Source organism: Trichosurus vulpecula, chromosome 3, assembly GCF_011100635.1.
Source record: "Trichosurus vulpecula isolate mTriVul1 chromosome 3, mTriVul1.pri, whole genome shotgun sequence".
NCBI lineage: Eukaryota > Metazoa > Chordata > Mammalia > Diprotodontia > Phalangeridae > Trichosurus > Trichosurus vulpecula.
Genome location: NC_050575.1, coordinates 175,609,281 through 175,620,243, shown reverse-complemented (window position 1 = coordinate 175,620,243; position 10,963 = coordinate 175,609,281).

Sequence of the window (10,963 nt, the reverse complement as noted above, 5' to 3'; positions counted from 1 at the left end):
TCCCTAGCAGTTGAATAAAACAGAACCTTCTACTCCATCCTCTCTCTCCTCCCTTTCAAAGTTGGCATTGTCTTCCAATGCCTTTTCCTCTCCTCCCCACCCCTTTTTTCCTCCTTAGCCCTTTCTTTTTTCTTTATCCCTCTTCCTGTTCCCATCTTCAGGGGGTTCCCACCCTGACCTCTTCTCTCTCCTAGTGCCTGACTCTTGAGACTCAAGATGAAAAAAACATCACATATTTCTGACATGGGAAACCTGGAGTCCTACAGAGAGAAAGAAAAGGATTAGAGGATCATAGATTTAGAGCTAAGAAGGAAGGAACCTTCTAAAAGTCAAGCCCAATCCCCTCACTTTATAGATGAGGTCTAAAGAAATAACCTGGCCCAAGTCACACAACTAGTAGAGATACTCCAGTAGCAAAGCCACATTTGAACTTGGGTCCTCTGGATTCCCTCGGGTACCACACCATGGCTCATTCTATGGAAGAGAGGGAAGAAGACCCCCCCCCATCAAACTCCTTGGGTTCAAGGATACAGGGTGACCCCATACTCGATGGGTGCTGAGTTCATTCTACACAGAGTTCCGTGTAGGCTGAATCATGGTGGGTTTGTCTCTGGCCTAGACTCTGAACTTTGGGCTGACTCAAGGTGCTGGGCTCTGGGTTAGGCTCTGAACTCTGGGCTAGGCTGAACCAGGGGATGACTGTTAGGAGCAATGAGTCATAAATTTAATTTGATTTACACATTTTCCCTGACTGGGGACAGAATTATCCACCCTCAATTAGGAATGATTTTGATGCCATCCAGCCTTGGAGATAAGCTGGAGTGGGGTGGCGGGGAGAGGAGAGGAGAAGAGAGGAGAGGGGATGCAGAGGGGATGGAGAGGGGAGGAGAGGAGGGCGGAGGGAAGGGGAGGGGAAGGGAGGGATGGAGAAGAGAGGAGAGAGAAGATGAGGTCTTTCCTGTCTGGGATCATCAATATTTATCGATATACTTTCCTTCTGGGGTAGGGCTTGTTTGCTCATTGTAGCCTCGGCCTAGCCCTAGTCCTAAACCAATTAAACTGATCTTTCTTAACTCCGCTGAACCCTTCCCACTTTATATAATATAGGGGAGCAGAGTAGTGGAAGTGGGAGAGTGGGTGACACCGTTCCTTTAGGGTCCAAGTTTATCTCCAAAGAGTTTAGAGTTCAGGGCCACCCCACCCCTTTCTCTTTCTGGAGAGAGGTGACCAGTGGGAGGGTGGCAAGAGAGGGGAGAAGAGAATTAGGGCTGGAGAGAACCTGGTCAGGCTTTTCGAAACTCGGGGAGGAAACCTTTTTTCTCTGGCTTAGTTCCACCCCCCACCCTCAGGCTTGGATCACCCTGGCCAGCAGAATAAGGAATTCCCTCGGCTCAAAGTCCCCTCCCCTCCTCTCTACTTCTGGGAGGAGCTGGGTGTCCCCTTATCTAGTCTGAACTAGTCAACTACTAATAAATAGTAATTTCTATAGTTTTTCACACTGAGGTTTCATCTCCTAAATAATCTCAGTCTCTCTCTCTCTCTCTAATAGCTGGTGGGCTACCAATGCTGGGCCTGGAGTCAGAAAGACCTAACTTGAAATCTGACTTCAGATAATTTGTACAACCATAGACAAGTCACTTTAGCTCTGTTTCATTCAGGTTATAAACATTTATTAAGCATTTACTACGTGACAAGCACTGTAACAAACTCTGGGGTTATGAAAAGAGGCAAAAGACAATCCCTGCTCTCAAGATGCTCACAATTTAATGGGGGGGTGGGGGGTGGGGAACGACAACAACAACACACACACGCATATACACACACACGTATGTATGTATGAAAAATACGGAATAATTAACAGAGGTTAAGAAGGATTGGGAAAGGCTTCTTGTAGAAGGTGGGGTTTTAGTTGAGACTTAAAAGAAGCCAGAGAGGCAGTAGGCAGAGATGAGGAAGGAGAGCATTCCAGTAATGAAGGAGAGCCAGAAAAAATTCCTGGAGCTGAGAGATTGAGTGTCTTGTATGTGGAACGAGGAGGCCAGTGACATTAGGTTAAAGAGTACATGGTGTGATTGCACAGGTATAACTTATATCATATTGCTTGTCATCTTGGGGAGGGGGAATGGGAGGGAAGGAGAAAAAATTTGGAACTTAAAGTTTTATTTAAAAAAATGAATGTTGAAAACCATCTTTACATGTAATTGGAAAAAAAAAATACTATTTCCAAAAACAAAAAAGAGTGAATGGTGGGGAGTAAGGTGTAAGAAGATTAGAAAGCTAGAAGGGGGCTAAGTTATGAAGGCCTTTGACTGCCAAACAGAGAATTTTGTATTTGATCCTAGAGGTGATAGGGAGTCACTAGAGTTTACTGAGTAGAGGGGTGATCCTTTAGGAAAATCCCTAGTAGCTGAATTGATTAGAGTAGGGGGACACTTGAGGTAAGCTCACCCACCAGCAGTCTATGGCAGTAGTCCAGGTATGAGATGATGAGGGCTTGCACCAAAATGGTGGCAGTGTCACAGGAGGAAAGGGCTCAATGAATGGCATATGGTGGGGAGGGAAGGATGAGAGATCATGAGGAGTGGAGGATGACTCCTAAGTTTCAAGCCTTCCAACTAAGAGAATGGTGTTGCCTTCTATAGTAATAAGGAAGGTAGGAATTTAGGTAGGGATTGATAGTAATAGGGAAGGTAGGAGTGAGGGTTTAGGGGGAGAGATAATGGTTCAGTTTGGACATGTTGAATTTAAGATGTTTGCTGGATATCCAGTTTGAGATATCTGCAAGGCAGGGGTGTGTGGGGTGTTCATGGAGGACTAGTACCTCTAGTGTGAGGGCTTTCCGAGCCCTTTTCAGGGCTGCTCATCCACCTTTGGTATCCACCTTTCACCCAACTCTCACCTGTGGCTCTAAGTACCTGTAGCATGCTCAGTGACCACACCCCAGTTGAACCATCTCTGCTCCAGCTAAACCAGGTTGAGGGTAACCAACAGGCCTCACACCCATTTGTGAGTTAGGGGGATGTCTACTGCAAGCATGTAAAGACTTCCCTCGGTAGAATAGGTGGCCATGAAGGGGGCTGAAGCAGGAGCTGAGGAGCACTCAGACATCCTGAAGACACCAACGTCATGCACTGCATCCTGGGCGGTCACCAGTTACTCCGGAAGAGAGAGTGAGACTGACAACTTTGTGTGGCTCTGCCTCACCCCATGATGCCACTGGTCCTCTCTGAAAACAAAGGATAAACCACTGCTTCGAGGCAGGAGGAGATGGAAGAAGGGAGATGGGAGGTCAGCCCAGAGGTTTGTTGCTGGGTAAGTACATTTGAAAGACTTCAGCATAGAGATGGTAATTTAAATTCTTGGGAGCTAATGAGATCACCAAATAAGTAATATAGAGGGAGAAGAGAAGAAGGCCCAGAACAGAACCCCAAGGGACACCTGTGGTTAGATGGTGTGATCCAGAGGAGGATCCAGCAAAGGAGAAAGAGGAGAGGTCAGATAAGTAGGAGGAGAACCAGGAGGAGAACTAACATAGATTGGAGACCCAAAAACCTAGAGAGAGGAGAGTATTAAGGAAGAGAGAGTGATCCACACTGTCAAAGCCTGCAGAGAGGTCAAGGAGAATGACGATTGAGAAAAAACCATTGGATTTGGCAACTAAGAGTACTGGTAACTTTGGAGAGAGCAGTTTCAGTGGGATGATGAGGTTGGAAGCCAGATTTTACGTCGGTTTCCTCGACTTGTCTCAGTTGCCCGTTTGCCTCAGTTCCTCAACTATAAAATGGGGATGATCTCACAGAGTTATTGTGAGGATCAAATGAGATATTTTTAAAAATCACTAGCACATCATCTGGCACATTGTAGGGACTATATAAAAACTTATCTATCTACTATTTTAGGGAGCCCAAAATCCAAGGACAAAAAAGGGATAATTGCTACAAGTATTGTTATTCTCTCCCCACCTCCACGGATGAGGAAACAGGTTCATTGAGTGAAGTCCTAGCAAACTCAGTGAGGGACATGGTCCCTAAGATTATCAGCCACTATATAAGCCCCAAGACCGTCCTGCCCATCTCCTTGGCAATGAGAAGCCCCAAGAGAGTGTTGTCATCACTGCACTGGTTAGAAATATCTCCAAGCCCCTCTAATTAGCATTATAACCCTTCAGAGATCTGTCATCCTTTGGCGTATCTGGACCTGTCAAGAGCCATTGTGTATTCTCAGCCTGCCCCTGCTCAGGAGAGCAAGATCCACCAGCTACCCTTGCATTGATGAAATAGAACAGCCTGAGATTTATCCCCAAACTACCCCCCTCCTTGAGTCTGATATTCAGAGACTGACCCTATACGGGTGACCTTCCCTATCTTTCCTCTCCCTGTTTCTCCCCAACCTGAATAAGCTTTACCTTATCCAGCCCACATCTTCCACCCCTCCCTATTTTTATCTGAGAGCTGAGGGTAGATTTGAGAGAGAGAGAAGGAGGGGGAGAGAAAGAAAGAGGAGAGAGGAAGGAGAGAGAGAGAGAGAGAGAGAGAGAGAGAGAGAGAGAGAGAGAGAGAGATGAAGATTAAAATCTTTCTTTTTGTTTTTTTTTTCTTCTTGCTTATCACCTTGGGCTGGCCAGAGGCTAATATGATGGGGAGAAGTTTCTGAAACAAAGCTATAACCACAGCTGGCATGCTAAATTAGTTTTATGTATCAAGGAGGACAAATCAAAACAGAAAAAGGGAAGGGGGCAGGGAGAGAGAGAGAAAGAGAGAGAGAGAGAGAGAGAGAGAGAGAGAGAGAGAGAGAGAGAGAGAGAGAGAATTGCTCAGTGCACAGAGTATAATTGTGTGGTAATCAGTAATTCTGGTTAGAGGAAGGGACTTCCTGCTTAGATACTGGAGTTGTGAGCAGTTCATCAGCACCCTCTCCACCTTGGCCCAAAGATGTGGGCCAGGAAGAGCTTTTGTGAGCAAGGAGATTCAGTCCATAGTACAGTTGTTATGCTTCTCATGGCAACATCTCTGAAACAGCGGTTCTCATGCAAACATTGGTGAGGAAACAAGATGGAGCACTGATGTCTTCCCAAACTTGCTCTCAAGCTTGTTCCTTCACTTTCCCTCAATTTCTGTCTGAAAAGGGAGATACTTAAGTCTCAAGTTTCTGTTCCCTTTGAGCTATTTCCAATAGTTCTTTACAGCAGGCATTCCCCAGATATCAATCTTAGCTGAATTTTTGTCTGTTGCCTAGTCCAGAGAAAGTACAAATGGGGAATAAGGGGCAGGGCAGGAGGGAAAAATGGACCATGGCTACATTCAATACATAAACATCTACATAGGTCAGGAGATCTAACTTTGTCCTAGTGGTCAGAAAAGTGGTCAGGAATTATTTTTACCCGTGAACTGGAGAATATATGCACTGCTCTCAAATTCCATGTCTCTCCCTGTCCTATGTTTCACTCTCTCCTTCCTAGAATTCCCTATGAACCCACATCAGGTACCTATGTACATAGCCTTCCAGAGTGTCCTTCCAAAAATCCAGTGCTGTGCATTCTGGGAATTCTTGTGTCTGAAAAGTGGGCTCCTTGTTGCTGTAGGATATATTCACACAAGGACATATACATAGCTATAGTAATAAATAAGGCTTCTATCTCTTTGTTAGAATCTTTGTGTACCAGAAGTTTATTCCTTCTCTCCAATACAAGTTTCCTTTTCAACTCCCTAGTGTGGACATTTGGGTTACTATGTTATGACACATTTGGAAAGGCATTGGCCACCAAATGGAGGAATTTCAATGGCTAGGAGAAATTGATGGAGCCTTCTCTTTATTTTAAAAATCCTTTATAACCAGCAGGTGTAGCTGTGGAGCACATAGTTTTCCTAATGAGAAATTTGCCTTCTCCCTCCGGGAAAACAGAGGGGATGATTCCTCCCAAACACTTCTGTCTCCCACTATGGGCCAACTTTTACTAGCCTGTTCTTTCCTTCTTGCTGGAAGTTCTTGCTAGAGGCTCCCTGATTTAACCAGCCCTACCTAGTTACATTTTTTTCCCTTATGACTCCAGGCAAAAGAAAAGCCCCAAGTCTAGTTTAAGCTAGAAGAAAGAAAGAAAGAAAGAAAGAAAGAAAGAAAGAAAGAAAGAAAGAAAGAAAGAAAGAAAGAAAGAAAGAAAGAAAGAAAGAAAGAAAGAAGGAAGGAAGGAAGGAAGGAAGGAAGGAAGGAAAGAAAGAAAGAAAGGAAGGAAGGAAGGAAGGAAGGAAGAAAGAAAGAAACAAAGAAAGAAAGGAAAAGAAGGAAGGAAGGAAGGAAGGAAAGAAGGAAAAATATAATATAAGCTTAGGTTTAAGCTTTTTGGAATTTTATCAAAATTATGAGTAAAATCATAACCATAATGCCTTTCCTCTGAGAATATCTATAGTTTGCTCTGTATATATCTAATGTGTTCAAAGACGTTTTCATGGTGTTTCCACCATTAGCCTGTGAATTCCCTGAAAACAGGGATTGTCTTTTGCCTTTTTTTGTACCCCTAATATACCACCAATGCCTGGTACATATTAGTCACTTAACAAATGCTTGTTGATGATTAAATCCTTCTCCAGACACATAGCTCATCAAGCTCATGGGTCAAAATAATTTCTGACCGCTAGGACAAAGTTAGATTTCCTGACCTATGTAGATGTTTATGTATTGAATGCAGCCATGGTCCATTGCTCCCTCCTGCCCTGCCCCTTATTCCCCATTTGTACTTTCTCTGGACTAAGCAAAAGACAAAAATTCAGCTAAGATTGATATCTGGGGAATGCCTGCTGTAAAGAACTATTGGAAAAAGCTCAAAAGGAACAGAAACTTGAGGTTTAAGTATCTCCCTTTTCAGACAGAAATTGAGGGAAATCTAGGGAACAAGGTACCCTAAGAACCCCGGGAATCTTGAGGAAAAACAAGTCTATCACCTCTAAGGAGAGTTCTTTCAGTAAGTGGAGCAGCAAACAAAACGGGAGGTTCCCACCACTCAATGTTTACCATCTCCAAATAAAAGTTCTCCTTTGCTCTCACTCTCGAGCTCTTCATCTCTATTTCTTTCAGTCTCTCTCTCTCTCTCTCTCTCTCATTAAAAAATGTCCATTGTAGTAGAAAACTCCTCCACTTCCAACATTGAGGCCTGAAGCCTTCATACCAGTTGCTCCAGTGAGTGACCCTGAGTGAAGTGATGATGGACCCAAGTTCAGTTCTGACAGCAGAGGAGGAAGAGAAAGTCAGGAACTCTCAGTAGTCTTGATACCTTTCTCGCCAGCCTCCTCCATCTTTCCCAAATCCTCAGCCTATCATTTCTCAAGCAGTGTAACTAGAAGCTACAGTCACCCAACTTGAAAGTTAGACCCCAAAAGAAATGCTCATCACAACAGACCCAATAAGTATTTGCCCTGGCTCTGTTTGAAGACCTCCAAGGAGGGGGAACCTACTATTTTTTTAAGTGGCCCATTCCACTTTTGGATAGCTATGAGGTTTTTCCTGAGATCAAACCTAAATTGGATTCTTTGTAACTTTCATCCATCACTCATGGTTCTGCTCTCTTAGACAAAACAGAACAAGTTTGTCTTCCTTGTAACAGCTCTTCAAATACTTGAAAATGACTATTATGTGCCCCGAGTCCTCTCTTCTCCAAACTAAACAATTTCTTCAGCCGCCCTTCATGTGACATGGACTCAAGGTCAGTCACCATCCTGCTCAACCTTGTGAATGTCTTTCCCCGGACGTTCCTCCGGAACGGAAGACACTGTACCAGGTGAGGTCTGAGCATCCAAGGCATCCAGACATATAGGCTTTCTCTTAAAGACATGTGGTTCCTCATTGGTTTAGCAGAGACTAGACTTTCTGGGGTGTTCTCCAGGGAAGTCACAGTTCAAATACTGGTTGGACTATGCAGCCTCTGATGCCCGTCTTAGTATTCTAATGCTGTGATTACCATCATCTCTCTAACCCAGATATCCCTTCTGATTGTTAAGGTGCTGAGGCAGAGGTGGAAGCTTAGAAGAGAAAGGGAGAGAAAAAAAGGAAGAGCAGTTGGCATGGAGCTAACTACTCCCTGTTTTGAGTTGCTCCAGTTCAGCTGGCCCACAGGGGATACCCACCTCCACTATGGGACTTCCAGTGTTGGTGGATTTGGGTACTATAAAGGGAAAGCATTCTCCTTCTTCCCCCGGTTGCAATATTGTCATTGATCACAGAATAGAAGCACAAGCATGTTATGTTGTTCAGTGATGTCTAATTCTTTGAGACCCTATTTGGGAGTTTTCTTGGCAAAGACACTGAAGTGGTTTGCTGTTTCCTCCTCTGGCTTATTTTACATATGGGGAAACTGAGGCAAACAGTGACTTGCAAGGGGTCACACAGCTTAGTAAGTGTCTGAGGTGGATTTGAACTTAGGTCTTCCAGACTCCAGGTTTAGTCCTCTATCCACTGTGCCACCTAGCTGCCCTAGCACACATAACCTGTTAGGCTATTTATTTGATTAATTTTAGATTTTTTTAAAAAATTTCAGTTCCAAATTCTCCCCCTTCTCTCCTTCTCTCACTTACCCATTATATATATATGTATGTATAATATATAATACTATATATATATATATATATATATATATATATATATATATATGAAGTCATGCAAAACATTTCTATGTAATTTTGAAGAATGTAATTCCATATTCTGACCACATGGTGGCAGCAGCAACAACGATTCATGGGTTGGATTTAGAAGTGGAAACCATCTCAGAGGCCTCTGGTCCAAGTCCTTGGGGAGATTAGGTGACTTCAAAGAATGGCATGTCTCTGTCACACACATGTCGTACCATGTCACATACACGATGTGTGACATCACAGAGTGTCGTGACATGCCATGCCACACGATGACATGCAATGTCATGCCATAGCCGTGTGGTTCTGTTGCACATTAGCAGACGTCGTGTCATGATCAAGCCATGTCACACCATGTCATGCATTTGTCAGACGTGCGTTGTGTCATATTTATCACGGCATGTTGGTATTGTCGCCAGATGTCATGTCACATGCGTGTCATGTATGTCATATAGTGGCACGTGTTGCATGATATCACATGATGTGACATGGCATAGCATGCATCCACCTTCTTTGTATCTTTTTGTAGCCCCAGGTCAATAATGGCTCATTATGATTTTTTTTCCCCTTGAATTTCATGATCAGCCCTTAGTCTGGTATTGTTTTCTAGATCTGTGCAGAGAAGGGCTGGGGTAGAACTTATATGTGCTTCTTGAAGCTACTTTTCCATCTCGACAATCAATATCATTTCCAATTGGTGCCAATTAGGCAATGCTAAGGTTAGAAGGAAGGAGCTTGGCAGGGAAGGGACTGAGCCATTATGACTACCACTCAGGGCACCCCAGAATAGGTGGGCTACAGATAGGGCTCGAATATTCTCAAAAGCTGAGTGTTAAATTTTCAGCGTGAGCATTTTCACCTGGGAAACAGGCAAACTATAAATCAGGGAGTGATTTATTGTTTTATTGAATGTCTACACTTACTCAAAAAATGTGATGGAGAAAATGTATTAATAAAGCAGATTAAACTTAAAAGTGTACTTTTTTTTTTTCAGTTAGACCTTGACTGGCACATGGAGAGTCAGATTCTATATGGCCTACTAGGTATCCCGCAACCTCTGTCTCCAGCTGCGGTTCTATTTCTCATCCACTCCCCTTTTATTCAGTCTCTGTAGCCTGTCATCTCTTCACATTATGAACCCAGATGGCTTTCTTTCTTTCAGGCTGAATAGTAAAATGGCTGAATGGGGCTATGCTTCTTGTGTAATCTCACCATCACCAAATGGACTCTCTGGGCTTTGAGCCTTTTTTGTCATGTGATGCCAGGCTATCTGCCCTTCTGGACCTGTACCAGTCCATTCATTTAATCTCTCAGGTTTTCCATCAATATACTTCCCTTGTCTAGGTTAGAGGCCTGCCAGTTTGCAGTAAATCTGCCACAAGAGTGATCCAAGCTTCCCACAGCACTTTCCCAAGGGGCTATGTTTCTGTTCCTGAGACTAGGCACCTGAGGATAAAGATATGGCCAGGCCAATGCAAGTGAAGAGAGCTATGGCCCAACCATGCATGTGACTCTTAGAGCAAACATTTTGACTAGTTGACAAGCTTCATGTGCATGCAAGCTATATCAGTAAGGCAAAATTCATGACCTCAGAGAGGACCACGGGCATGCCTGAATGGTTCGGAATCTCAAAGTATGATGAATTCTCTAGGTAGAAGACAGAGGAAGTATAACATTTATTTAGACTCCAGACTCAAGGACCAATGCCCCCAATTTGATATTGTGACAATAATATTCCAAAACTTATTAGCCCACCTCACTATAGTAACAAGGAGATTATAACAAAATATTATAGCAGGAAACCAAGCCACATTTATACTTCCTCTCGATGCTAGGGCCCTCCTATAAGAAGATCACTCACAAATCCTAACTCCTTGATTGGCATTCTCTCCTGCAGCTCCACTGACTCCAAGTTCCGCAACTTCCTCTCATGTTCAGCACTCTCCACTCTGCACACTCTGGAAGCTGGCCCTGGTTTCTGAATCCTGCGGCTCTCCACTCCACTGATTCCAGCTCCATTGTGTCCAGCTCCATTCTCAGTCCTCAGTTTCTCCTCCTCCTCCTGGTCCTTAGTCCTCAGCTTCTGCTGTCTCTGTGTTCTGTTCTCTCTTTTTATACAGTCCTCGACATCGACATCATCTGATTGACTAGAGCTCAGGCACATACCATTGGCTCTGGTCTTAGCAACTCCCCTTAGGGCCCTCAGGGCTTCATGCCTTTCTCAAACTAGCAAACTAGTTTGCTAACTAGCCTGGGGCCTCAAACTAATTAGTGAAAGGGTGTGGACCAGTCTCTAATCAGACCTCCCTTTGTTGGCCCCACCTGAAGCCTATTCAATGGGTGGGAAA